Here is a 13,890-nt window from a genome sequence, read left to right on the forward strand (position 1 = left end):
TAGATGCCCTGGGTTCTGGGAACAGAGCTCACGTCCTCTGGAAGAACAGTAAACGCTCTTAAATGCTGAGCCCTCTCTCTCATCTGCCCCTGGTTTATTTTTTTAAGGACAAGAACGATCTAAAATGCACACTCCCCTCCTTCCATTCCTAACTGTGGGGTTCCCAAGACAACAGGAGCGGGTCCACCTTGGCAGCGAGAACACTTCATCTCACAGAAAGCTCAGTTGGATATAAACTCAGATCCCACTGCTTATCAGCTCTGTGACCCTGAGTAAGTCCCTAAACTGCATTGTCTGTGGGGACGAGAGTGCTTTAGTCGTGAGCCTTGTGTGTGTCACCAAGTCCAGTCCAGCCCCAGTGGAGGTCTCCTGCTAGCCCGATGCTGGACCCACTAGCTTCAGTCCTGGATTGGGCAAATGGGAAGGGGGTGTGGGCATGATCAGGTCCTGAGATCTCATCCTTTCCTTACCGAAAAACAAAAACAAAAACCAAAAACGTAACGACTATAAAGAGTTGACCTCGTAAACGCTGGCTTTCACCACAGGAAGCTGAACAAATAAATATTTTCAGTTTCCCCTGCTCTTGGCTGGCCTGAGCTCGCTTCTTAAATGACGTGAACGAGGCGGCTGGGTTCCTCCATGTTTATGTCAGCACTAACAAACTGCCCCTTCATTACAGTCCTGCCAGAGATCAGAGGCCCAGATTATTAAAGGAGACGCCTTGGACATGCCCAAGTAGTTGCTGTGACAACTCAGCAGAGGGAAGGGGGAGGCAGGAGGGCTGCTGGCTGTTGCAGGGGTCCCCATGCCTAGCCAGAGAAGATAATCCCAGCCCCTCCTCCCAGTCAGATCATCTCTTTCTCTCCCCAGCCTGCCTCTCTCTCTCTCTCTCTCTCTCTCTCTCTCTCTCTCTCTCTCTCTCTCTCTCTCTCTGTCACACACACACACACACACACACACACACACACACACACACACGCACTTTGCAGGCATGTACCTTAGCTCTCCAGCCCCAGGATCCTGTCACTGCCCCACGTTGAAGTGTGTGGACAGTCAGCAAGTCATACTGATGAACAGTTAGGTGCTATTCCTTAGTGTTCTCAACCTCCCTAATGCTGCGACCATTTAATACAGTTTCTCATGTTGTGGCGACACCCAACCATAAAATTATGTGCTTTGCTACTTTATAATTGTAATTTTGTTACTGTTATGAATTGTAATGTATTTTTGTAAGCATTTTTGGAGACAAAGGCTTGTCAAAGGGGCTGCGACCCACAGGTTGAGAACTGCTGCTTAAGAACTATGGCCACCACCCTTCCCCAGTTACTATTCAAAGTGCCAAGAACTCAGAATCCCTGTCCAAATGTACAACCTTGAATAGCATCACTCACCTTCTGAGTGTCCAGTGTGTATAATAACAACTTCTACCTTGTAGGGATCCTAGGGAGCTTGGGACATTGCTATTTCAAGCTGTACACAGAGGTCAGAGATGGGATCTAGAGAGCCTCAGCCTTGAAGTTCTAACTCCATGAGTGCTCTGCTCTACCTGCACAACCTTGGGTAAGTCAATTATTCTCATGAGCCTTGGTTTTCCCATTTGCAAAATGGAGACACCATCCACCTCCTGTGGATGAGCATCAGATAGCCTGTGTGTTTATTAGCACGGAATGTTCTAAGGACACTCAGTTGAGGAGGGTCGTGGTGCCTGTCTGAGTGAGGCTGGCACAGGCTGGACACCTCCCCAAGATCCAGGCATTCACTGAGACACAAACCAAGAGTCCTGCCACCGGAATCTACATCTTACCTGGCATTCCTTCACTAGAACCCTGCTGACATAGGGAGCAGACATCACACATATGTGTGCAACCCCCTGCACACCAGATCATGAGCTGCTGATGACATTATGGGTCCACTGTGGGGAGAAATTATCACAAAAGGAAAACAAGCCCTGTTGAGGGAGACTGCTTGTTTGTTTCCCGGCTTCCCAGACCAAAGATAATCACGCAGAAACTATATTATTTGCAATACTGTTTGGCCAATAGCTTAAGCGTATTTTCTTGCTAGCTCTTATATCTTAATTTAACTCATTTCTTTAATCTGTGTATCTCCACGTGGCTGTGACTTACAGGTAAGATTCCTGTGCATCTGTCTCCAGTGGCAGCTGCATGGTTTTTCACTGGCTCTGCCTACTCTCTCTATTTATCTTTTCCAGCCTGTCTATATTCTGTGAAGCCATTGGCCAAGAGTAGCTTCTTTAATAACCAATAAAAGCAACACATACAGAAGGACTTCCCACACCAAAGCCCCACTTTGAGTGTGTGTCTTTCACTAAGATCTGCCCTGCGTGCATATGTGGAAGCTGTCACAGCCTTCTCTGGCCCAGCATTGTCCCCAGACATCTAAAGTGACAGAAGATGTGACTTCCTCTCCCTGCCTGGGTCTAATGGCAGTAGAGAAGCACAGAGGCAAGGTAGGTGACTCACAAGGTGGTTCTTAATGGAGCTTGATTTAGTGCATTGTCCAAGCATCTCCCAGTCAGCTCACTCACTGTGACCAGGTTGGCCGCAGATTGTCACCACTTGGTGGCGTTATGCAGAAACCAATGCCACCACTAGGGAGATTCTTTCCTTCTGCCATCTTAGCCCATTAACCCTCATCCTTCCATCCATCGCCTGCCCACTCACCATGTACACATGCATTGTGCTCAAACTTGTCAACGTGACTGGATTGACAGGCACCTAGGAGGCTGATGAGGCACAGCTCTGCTAATCACTAAGGTGCGTGTGGGGGTGGAATGTGCATGGCACCATCACCATAGGCTGGGCTACGGATGGAATAAAGGGGGAGGGGGGAGACACTGCTAGCATGAGCACTGTGCTTGCTCTCTGTACCTCTCTTCTGCCTTCTCCTCTGCTTCTCCTTCTTCCCTCTGCTTCCAAACTGCTCATGCCCTCCCCACCATGATGAACTGAACCCTCTGAAACCAGTAGCTAAAAGAAGGTCATCCACCTACTTACCATCCGTCCATTTATCCATCTGTTAATCTGTCCACTCACCTATGTGTGCATACTATATATACACCAATCTACCTACCTCTTTGCTAGACATCTACTCATCCATCTACTTACCCATCCACACACGTATGTATGTATACATTATGTATGTACGTGTGTATATGTATGTGTGTGCGCGCATACATGCATTTAAGCATACCACCCTCCCCCATCAGTCTACCCATTAGTAGGCTGACTGGGTTTGGTAGTACCTGTAAACCCAGTACCTAGAAGGTTGAGGTGAGATAATTATGAGCTCAAGGTCAGCTTTGTCTACACATTCTGATCAGGAAAATCAAGCTAAAAAGAACAGTGTAGGCTGCAACAAGAGACTTTAAAAGACTTCCCCTGTGCAGTAGCGAGGCAGGAGAGCCTGAACTCTGTGACGCATCAGGTAGATGGCAAGCTAGCACAGAGCTGACTCTATGGTCGTGAGTCAAACCCCATGGGCTGAGGGGCCATAGTCTAAGGAAACCCCCCTTTCTTTGGGACCCTCCATCTGTGTCTGTATGGCCTTTGGCTGCCTGCACTCTGGAGGCTCACGGACTTTACTGACTCCACTGACTCCAAATGTTGACCCCTTTCAGCAACATCCAGATCAGTAGTCAATCAAGTCAGCAGGCCTCACTAACACACACACACACACACGCACGTACACACACACACTGCCATGAGTACCCAGGTCACCAGCCTTCTTTGGGATCCCAATTGCCATCAATCCTCTTGAGCTCAGGGAGCTCATGGTGGGCTGCAACTTTGAGAAAATGGAGGTGAGGCTGGCAAAGCTAAGGGGTCTTCCCTGAATCAGAGCAGGGGCCTCTCTGTCTTCGGGGACAGGACCACTGGAGGAAGAAGACAAACAACACCGGACACTAACAAAGTGCTGCCACTGTCTGCCTACATTTCTCCACCTTTATTGCTGCTAAGAAATAAATGTAGGGGGCACCAGACATCAGAGGACTCAGCCATGGTAGTGAGGAGGAAGCCAGAGCGTGAAAAGTCCATCAAATTCAAACAGCCTTTCAGAGGTCAGTATCTGACGCCATTCTGGAAGGACTCTGCTCCAACACATCCCTGTGCTGTGAAAAGAGGGTATTTGTACATTGCCTTAACTCTCAGCATGGCCTCCTGGGACCCCATGTGACACTGGCCCACCCATTTAACCCATGTCTAGCCAGGACCCCCATGTCGAAAGAAGGCTTGGCCCCATGTTGTTCACATGTCATGCCAGGTTAAACAGTGTCCCCCGCAACTCAAGTTCACCTGGGACCCATGGAGGTGACCTTACGTGGAAACAGGTCTTCTTGGCTATAATTAAAATGAGGTCACGCTGAGTCATAGAGGGCCCAGATAGAATAAAAGGACAGACGACACACTGAGGCATACAGGGAGAAGCCAGACGGCATCTGGAAGGGAGCAAGGATTAGGTCGAGTCTGCAAGCCAAAGGCTGCCAGTCACCTCAGAAACCTGGGGGAGGGTACAAGTCTCTTTTAGGGCATTCAGAGGGGTCAGAGTGGATTTCTGAAGCTTGAGGCCCTTCTGATTTGTTGCTGTTGATTACAGCAACCCCTGGAAGTGGATTGACATTCCTCACAGGTCACAGTGGTCCCTGCTCCAAACCTCAGCCGTGATGTCACTCTTTGGGAAGCCTATGCTGGGTCCTCAGTCCTGATGGCCTCCCTTATCTCAGTTCTGGTGACATCTGGTGACACCACCATGTTCCCACAGATCCCCAATACAGTTCTCAGGGCGCTCCCCACCCTGGATCTCTTATCCTGTCTAGCACATACCTTAGAGGCCTTGGGAAATTTTGTTCTCCCCTATTTGACCTGAGGTCTAGAGGCAGACTAAGCCCAGCCCCTCTCTGGAGCCTGGGCCCAGTTCTGAGCTCATGATAAAGTGTCTATTTCTGGTGACATCGGCCTGGAGGTGTAAACACATACCTGGTTGAGACACAGCCGTTCCTATCTTGGATTTCAAAATAAACTCAGCTCGGTAATGGGCAGTCTCCAGGCACCACAGTCCCTCATTAAGCCTGGAAGGGCCTCTGCCGGGCAGAGAGGCTGGCCCAAGGCCAAGGAGGAGACCTGGCTTCCCTGGGCAGCATCCCAGTCCCACAGAAGTCATCAGACATAAGTTGCTCCCTCCACAGACTCTCTCCCTCCCTCCCCTTCTCCTCCTCTTTTCCTCTCCTCCTCCTTACTCCTTTTCTGCCTCTTTCTTTCCCCTCCCCTTTCCTCCTTTCTTCCCTCTCTCCCCTTCGTTCTTCCCTGATTTTAAGAAGGACCTCTCCAGTGCTCATCCAGCCTCTAAGCTTCATCAACACATCCCCCCCAGAGGACCACAGGCCTCTTTGGGCTATGGAACAGCATCCTCACTGGCTGCCTCTTTCTTTCTCTGGATTCCTTTTTTGTCCCTTCTGTTTTTGTGTATTAGTGTTCTGTCTGCATGCACACCTGCCCACCAGAAGAAGGCGACAGATCCCATCATAGATGGTTGTAAGCCACCACGCAGTTGCTGGGAATTGAACTCAGGACCTCTGGGAAAGCAGCCAGTCAGTGCTCTTACCTGCTGAGACATCTCATCAGCCCTCCAGGATCTTTCCTCTTTATTGAGTCTTAGGTGGCTTGGGCTAAAGAATTCTGCCTCTATGAGACTTCCCTCGTTCCCCGTTGTCTCCAGCCAAAGGTGGAATTGCTCACCTACCAACCGAGTTCTTCCTGAAGTGGGTTTTGTCTCTACTGAGTACCTGACCATTAGCCACCCACCCCTAAGGCCTGGCTAGAACACGTCACACTGCGTGGAATACAGGTTCACAGCTTGGGCCTTTAGTGATGATGTCACCCCTTCTTCTGTTCCCCCTCCCCCCAGCTGACTGACAGTCCCACAGTGAAGCGTGCAGGCCTTCTAGAGTCTTCGGACCCGAGTTTTGTTTTTCACACATGCCGTTCCCGGCTGCCTGCAGCAACAGACATCCAGGTGTTCAGCTGAGCTGCAGGAAGCTCACTGCAGATCCAGCGGCACCCCGCCCCATGCCCTGCTCGGGCCATTCAAGGTTTCCTCCTGATTGGCAAGGAAGCACCCACTTTTCTTTCCTGCAGTGCATGACAGGTGACGGCCCTGGGAGCACTGGCCTGGCCTTTGTTAAGTTAGCAGTTTTCTCCATTCTGAAAGTTTCCATCCTGCAGGGAATGTGCCTTAAGCAGGAAGATAAACAACTCAGAATAGCTTCAGGAAGTCCCTGAAACTGACCAGATTCACTAGGCCCCTCCCTCACAGAGTACACAAAAAGTCGGAGAGTCCCTCTCAGACAGGTGGAGCTGCAAAGGAGACCTGCCGCCCTGACCAGCTGCCAGGAAGAAGCCTAAACCAGCTGAGCTGCCTGGAAATGATTTAGTCCAACTGAGGCACCTGGACAGGACACTCTCCAGCTTGTCGAGCTGCCTGAAGGCTGTGCAGCGTGCTCCAGGCTCCCAGCTTTGTGAGCTGTCACTCATGTATGAGAAAGCATACCCAGGAAGAATGAAGTTATTCTCAAATGAAGTTCTAAGTAGGTTTCCAAGGTATCTGCTGTGATACCCATTTTACAGATGTGGGGACTGAGCCCCAGAGGTGCTCAAGAGAATTGTCTCCAGATGCCCATGCCTGGCTCTGTGACTCGGATGCACCTGTCTCTATGCCTTCAACTGTGTGTGGTCATTTCTATGAACACCTGCCTAGCCAGGTGACTCTGCTCTCACTCCCAAGAAATTGAGGTTTTTTTTTTTTTTTTTTTTTTTTTTTTTTTTTTTTTTTTTTTTTTTTTTTTTTGGAGCAGCTTCTAACATGATTCCATTATGTTAGAAATTGTAGTGAGGGGCTGCGGGCAGGCCTGCTTTTCATCCCGTCCGGCTCCTGCACAGCTAGCTTAGTCCCAAAAATAATAACACACAAGTTATATTCATTTAAACACTGCCTGGCCCATTATCTCTAGAGAGTTGGTTACTGACTAACTCTCATATCTTGATATTAACCCATTTCTAATAATCTCGTGGTAGCACCACGAGGTAGTGGCTTACCGGAAAAGATTCAGCATGTCTGACCTGGTGGCTGGCTCCATGGCTTCTGGCTCATTGCTGTCTTCCCAGCATTCTATTCTGTTTACTCCGCCTACCTAATTTTCTGTCCTATCAAAGGGCCAAGGCAGTCTCTTTATTGACCAATGAAAATAACACAATAGACAGATAACCCTCCTCCATCATTTCCCCTTTTTCTGTTTAAACAAAAAAGAAAGGCTTTCATTTTAACATAGTAAAATTACACATAACAAAACAGTTATCAAGCAAGAATTACAGTCACAATATTTATAACTATATCTTTATCATAATAATGGAAAACTATAACTATGACTATCCATTCTTCAACTCCATCAAAGACTCCAGAAGGATATAATATTACCTAAGTAAACAAGAAGTAAGCAACTTCCAAAACTCTAGAAATGACAGAGACATCTCGCTGCCTGGACAGTCACCCAAAATTCCTCTGTATCGTTGGGGCACCCATCTTCGGCCTTCAGGCCCATAATATCCAGAGACATTTTCATGAAGCAAGAAATTTCAAAGGCAATTCAGTCACTATCTGCTGTGTCCTGCAGAATGTCTCGCAGACTCTTTCATGAATCAGGAACCCCGAAAGATCATCTCACCTTTAGGCAAGTTCAGCAGTCCTCTCTCTGCGGGTTCTCTGTGTCCAGTTTATATAACAGTCCAGGCAAGAGCAGTTTCTTGCCCAAATGGCTAACCAACTCCATAAGGAGCCTCTTCGATGCCCATCTTCCTCTTGAAGTAGATTGGTGCTGCCAGGAGCAGACGTGTCTCATTGTCATGAAAAGTCCTAAGTTATTAAAACATTAAATGCCATGTTCTGTAGTCTTTGAAAGATATGAATGTCTATCTGAAATATATCTATGCACTTCTAGAAAATCAGACTAACATTACTACAAGCTTGACTATTATCGATGATTATTCATTAACAACCTATATTTTTAATTATACATTGCATTTTTAAATGAACTACACAATCAAAATCAGAAATATATACACATATAACAAAATTGACCTTAAAATCCATAACAAAGCAAATTATTCATATCTATATCAAGAAATAGTGCAAACATTGAATTGGGAAATTAACAGATATTTTAAAAGAATAAATATAACTTCTATTACTTTCCTTACCCCTGACCAACCTCTGTAACAACTGTTACACTTTGTATTCTTTCTTAAGATGTGCTTATTGAATAGTGCTAACATCAGAGCTCTAAAGTCATTTTAAATTGTGTTTTTAAAACTTATTTTGCTTATTTATTTGTGTGGGGGGGCGGTGTGTGCTTGCATGCACATGGGCACATGTCACGGTTCTTTGTGGAGGTCAGAGAACAAGTTGCAACAATCCATTCTCTTCATTCCCTCTGTAGGTTCTGGGGATTGAACTCAGGTCCTCAGGCTTGGTGGCAAGTGCCCTCACCCACGGAGCCACACTGCTAGCCAAGTTCTACTTCTTGTTTGTTCTTGGCTCAGTGCAGTGTCCTGGGTGTCTCTTCACATCCTAAACTATGAGTATAAATATGTGCAGTGTTTTTTATTAACGGCTGATCAGGGCACTGTCATTTCCTCAGCGTCTCTCCAGGGGTGAAGCCCTGAAGTGGCTTTGATTTTCACTGTTCTAACAATTACACAATAAACCTTTATGGGCAACATTTCTTGCATATATCTTGGATAAACAATTAGGTTTTAAAAGTTAAAGATTTCTAGACTGGGGGTGTAGCTCAGTGGTACAGCGTTTAATTAGTGCCACAGGTTTCATCCATAGAACTTTTTTTAAAAGGCAAAATAGGTGTATTGTTTAGTAATGTCTTTGAAACATGTGCAATCAAATTGGGATGACAGGGAGATTTACACAGTGACATGAAACATAAAGCATGCTACATCTCTTTGGTTTCTTTCTCTTTTTTTTTTTTTTTTGGTTTTGGTTTTTCAAGAGAGGGTTTCCCTTCGTAGCTCTGGTTGTCCTGGAACTTTTTTCTGTAGACCAGATTGGCCTCGAACTCATTGAGATCTGCTTGCCACTGCCTCCCAAGTGCTGGAATTGAAGACATGTGTTATCATTGCCTGGCCTCTTTGGTTTCTTAACAGTTATTTTATTATGATTTTTGAGAATTTCATACATGAGAACTGTATTTATATCATTTTCACCCCACTTTCTTCCTCTCCAACTCTTCTGGTGTCCTTCCGCACTCACTTTTAACTTCATGACCTGCCCTGCTCTCCTTTAATGAGTTTTGACAATCTGTATGAATACATATACACCTCTCTATATATGTGCACATATATATATGTGTGTGTATATATATTTTATATATATATGTATATATATATAGAGAGAGAGAGAGAGACAGACAGACAGACAGACAGACAGATGAATGAAGCCAGTTGAATCCCTGTGGTTGGTAGTTTGAGTAAGAATGACACCCATAGGCTCATATGTTTGAATGCTTAGTCCTTAGGGAGTGGCACTACTTGGGAGGGATTAGGAGGTGTGGCTTTGCTGAAGTAGGTATGGCATTTTGGAGGAAGTGTGTCACTGGGGGACAGCCTTTGAGGTTTCACATGCTCAAACCAGGCACAGTGGCTCTCTTTCTTCCTGTTGCCTACAGATCCAGAAGTAGAGCTCCCAGCTACTTCTCCAGCACCAAGTCTGTCTGCATGCCACTGTGCTCCTCACTGTGATGATAATGGTCTGAGCCTTTGAGACTATAAGTCCCAGTCAAATGCTCTCTTTTATAAGAGGTACTGTGGTCATGGTGTCTCTTCTCACCAATAGGACACTGAATGTAGACTGAGACTGCTTATTCGTTCCCGGCTGCCCAGACCAAAATAATCAGACAGAAACTGTATTAATTAAAACACTGCTTGGCCTATTAGCTCGGGCTTCTTATTAACTAACTCTTACATCTTAAATTAATCCATTTCTGTTATTTTGTATTTTACCATGAGGCTCCTGATTTAATGGTTAGGTTCCAGCTGGCAACTTGTATCTTCTCCTTCAGCAGCTTCATGGTGTCTCCCTGACTCTGCCTCCTTTTCTCCTCTGTCTCTGCTTGGAATTCCCGCCTTGCTCTATTCTGCCCCACCAGAGCCCAAAGCAACTTCTTTATTAACCAATGGTAACAAAGCACATTCACAGCATACAGAGGGGGGATCCCACATCAACTGACTAAGACAGTCCATTTAGTGTTGTTCATATTGGATGACCTATCAGGTGCTCGTAACTGGAGAAGACTGGTTTTCCTTCTCTCAGCATTCATTAATGCCTACAGTTTATCTATGGGTTAGGCCTTGCAAGAATTCCCCGATCCGTGCTGGGCTGTCAAATGGTGTCGTCGTACAGGTCTTCTCTAGAGACCCACATTGTTAAGATTTCATTAGTGCATGCTCTCTCTTTAGGTCAGCCCTAGATCTGAACAGAGGGCCTCAAAGTCAGAGGCACCTGTCATGCTGCAACCTGACCCTATAGAGGTAGCCTCCTTAGTCCCCTGCATCCGGAGTCTGGTTTATTTGCTCTGTAAATAAATAAGTAATAAAAATCTTTAGGATAATAAAAAAGCTTATAGCACTACGCCTCTTTAAATTCATATATGGAAGGCCCACCCCTGCCCCCATGACTCTGTTTGTAGAGTGGGCTCTTAGGATGATCTAAATGAAGTCCCACAGGCATGTTTAATCTTATGAGCCTGGTATCTCCAAAAGAGGCAGGGAAGAGACCTAAGGGGAAGGCCTTGTAAACACACTCCAAGAAGGTAGCTCTTTATAAGCTGTGAAGAGTGTCCCACAAGGAACCAACTTGACCATCATGACCTTGAACTTCTGGCCTCCACAAAGGTTCCAAAGAGGTGGTGTCTTATCCTGACCGCCCAAACAGACAAAAGAAAATCTACCCCCAAATTGGGGTAAAACTGAAAGAGTGTGCATTTCAAGTATTCTTGACTTTTGTTATGTCACTGCTGTGGTTTGGGTGTGGCATGTCCTCACAGGCTCATGTGTTTGAACCTGTATTAGTTTCCAGCTGGCAGTGCTGTTTGGAAAGATTGTGGAACCTTTAGGAGGTGGAGCTTTGTTGAAGGATGGGGGCCAGTGAGGGTAGGCTTTGAGGTTTCCTAGCCCTACTCCACTTCCTGTCCACACTCTGCCTCCTGAGTTGTCTCCTCCTTGATCAGTCTCCTGATCAGTTGATCAGTCTCCTGATCAGTTGATCAGTCTCCTGATCTTGTCTCCATGTCTTCTCTGCCATGACAGACTGTACTCTCTCAAACTGTGACTCAAAGGAACCCTTCATTTCTTAAATCACCTCTTGCCAGGGTATTTGGTCCAAGTGAAAGAATAACTGATTCAATCTGGATTTTTTTAAAAACTAAATATCAACACATAGGCTAAAACTGTAAAATATTCCCATCTCAACAAGTCCTTACAGAGAACTAAGAATTGTTGGGGACAGATGGAGGACTTCACAAGGACCCCCACCATCTGTATCCATGTGTTTAGACATAGGTCCCTCATCAGGCCACGGTACCTAAATATACAGTATCCCAGAGGAGCTGTCACACTGGTTTGGTGTGCTTGTGTGCCGCTATCAGAGCCTGCTTCCTCATCTATAATGTGGGATGATGGCTCCTTTCTTTTGAAATCACTGTGAGCTAAGATATACTAGCTACCATAGTACTTGGGAGAAGATACTTCAAGAATTGCCCCTGAGAAATCACAAGGTCCTGTGAGTTTCTACCTTAATACAAATGGACAAAGCCTACCTCCTTTGCTACAGTAACAGGGAGTGTCCTTGAGAAAAGCTGACACTAGTTCCCTGAAAGCTCATACGCTGCATCAGAATTCCACGAGGCTGAAGGTGATAATGACGGACTCTGAACTAGCTCAGGAACTGGTGTACTGGTGGGAGCGTTGTGGTACGTACCCAGAAAGCTGCAGAGAGCCGACCTCCTGGGCTACACTAACCACATGAGAATACGAATAATGAATATCAGCTCAGTCAGGACACAGAGGCAGCAACGGAAAGACCCCAGGACACGCCAGGCGCATGACATCCACCCAAGATGTTATCACACTGTCCCATTTTACAGTGAGGCTCAGAGACTGTCACTTGCTTGAAGTCACATCTCGTGAAGCTGGGTTTCTAGTGTGAGTTTGTCTTGCTCTGAAAGGCTGTTCTCTGCGATCGCTGTGAACAGGTATATAGGAATTCATCAAACTTTGGGCACCTACCGAATGGCAAGGCCAAACGTGCTGCATGAAGAGTCAACAGTAAACGTGCAGGCAAGGGCTCCTCCTGACTTCCATGAGTGAAAATGAGCACTGAAAAGGCATGTATGTGCGCGCGCACACGCACACACACACACACACACACACACACACCTCACTGAATAAATCAGTAATTACAGAAAGGTACACGTTCAGTTATTTTCTTAAGGAAAGATTGGCACGGGTGAACTCTGCTTATAAACACAGCGTAATTTTCACTTCTCTCCCTGCCCCCCCCCACCGAGATTAACAATATAGCTGTCATTCTAACGAAACTCAAACAACATCTACATGAGAAAAAAAAAAGAAGCAACTAAAAGAAACTCACTAAAGGAACTCAGGGAAGAGCTGAATGATACAGTGCTGACCCCGCTGTGTGCCAGAAAACTCCAGATTGCCAAGTTGACAGGTCTCAACTTCTCTAGAGGTGAGACACTTCCCAGGAGGCTGTGTTGTCATGGTAGATATCAAAATATTCATTTTAAGTTTATAAGGAGGGCCAAGAGACCTGGACAAGAACAGAGTGAGAGGGACCACCCTGCTCACTCCAGTCTTGCTGTAAACCATACTTTGGTGTTATATGGGGGTCGGGCTTTCGGAATCTAAAGCCTTCTGCCACTGCCAGCTTGCTCACTGCTTCCTGAGAGCAGTCCAAGACGTGAGCTCTCAGCTTCCTGTCCCTGCTGTCCTGCCTGTCACCGCGGCCATGTTACACCTGATGGCATGGACTCTCCCTAACCTTTGGAACCGTGAGCCCCAGGAAACCTGTCCTCCCGTAAGTAGCCTAGGCCATGATGTCTTGTCACAGTAACAGATAAATGACTAGGACAGAGGCCAAGTCCAAGGTCATTTCTTCTCTACCGGTACCCTGTCCTGAATTGTATGGTTTTGTGCTTTACTTTTACACCTTTGGATTAATTTTTATTTATTTTTTTATATATATTCTCTCTGTCTCCCTTCTTCCCTTCCTCCATCCCTACCTTTTGGCTTGTTTGTTTGTAAGTATCTAGATGTTCCAGCAAGACTTTCTTCAGTCCAACAAGGTAGTGCGTGTCTGTAATCCCAGACCCACAAAAAAAAAATTAGAGCTGAGGATGTGGGACATAACTCACAAGCTTAGCATGTAGAAGGTCCCATGTTCCAATCCCAGGATGCATAAAAAAGTTTTCATTTTTAAAATTAACCTATTATCAGTTAGTCAACATTCTACCAACAAGGGCAGACAGATGCTTACAGACAAGTGTATGAAGAGATACTTCTTGGGCTGGAGAGGTGGCCTAGAGGGCAGGGTACTTGCCTAGCATATACCACTCCCTGGTTCGATCCCCAGTACTGCACACACCGGGCAAGGAGGCACAGTGATCCTAGCACTCTGGAGATAGCAGCACAGGGGACAGAAGTTCAAGGTCACCCTCCGCTACACAGGAAATTGAAGGCTAGCCTGGACTATAAGAAACCCAGTCTCAAAAAAAAAAAAAAATGAAAAAAA

The sequence above is a fragment of the Myodes glareolus genome, chromosome 8 (assembly GCF_982192425.1).
Source record: "Myodes glareolus chromosome 8, mMyoGla1.1, whole genome shotgun sequence".
NCBI classification, from domain to species: domain Eukaryota; kingdom Metazoa; phylum Chordata; class Mammalia; order Rodentia; family Cricetidae; genus Myodes; species Myodes glareolus.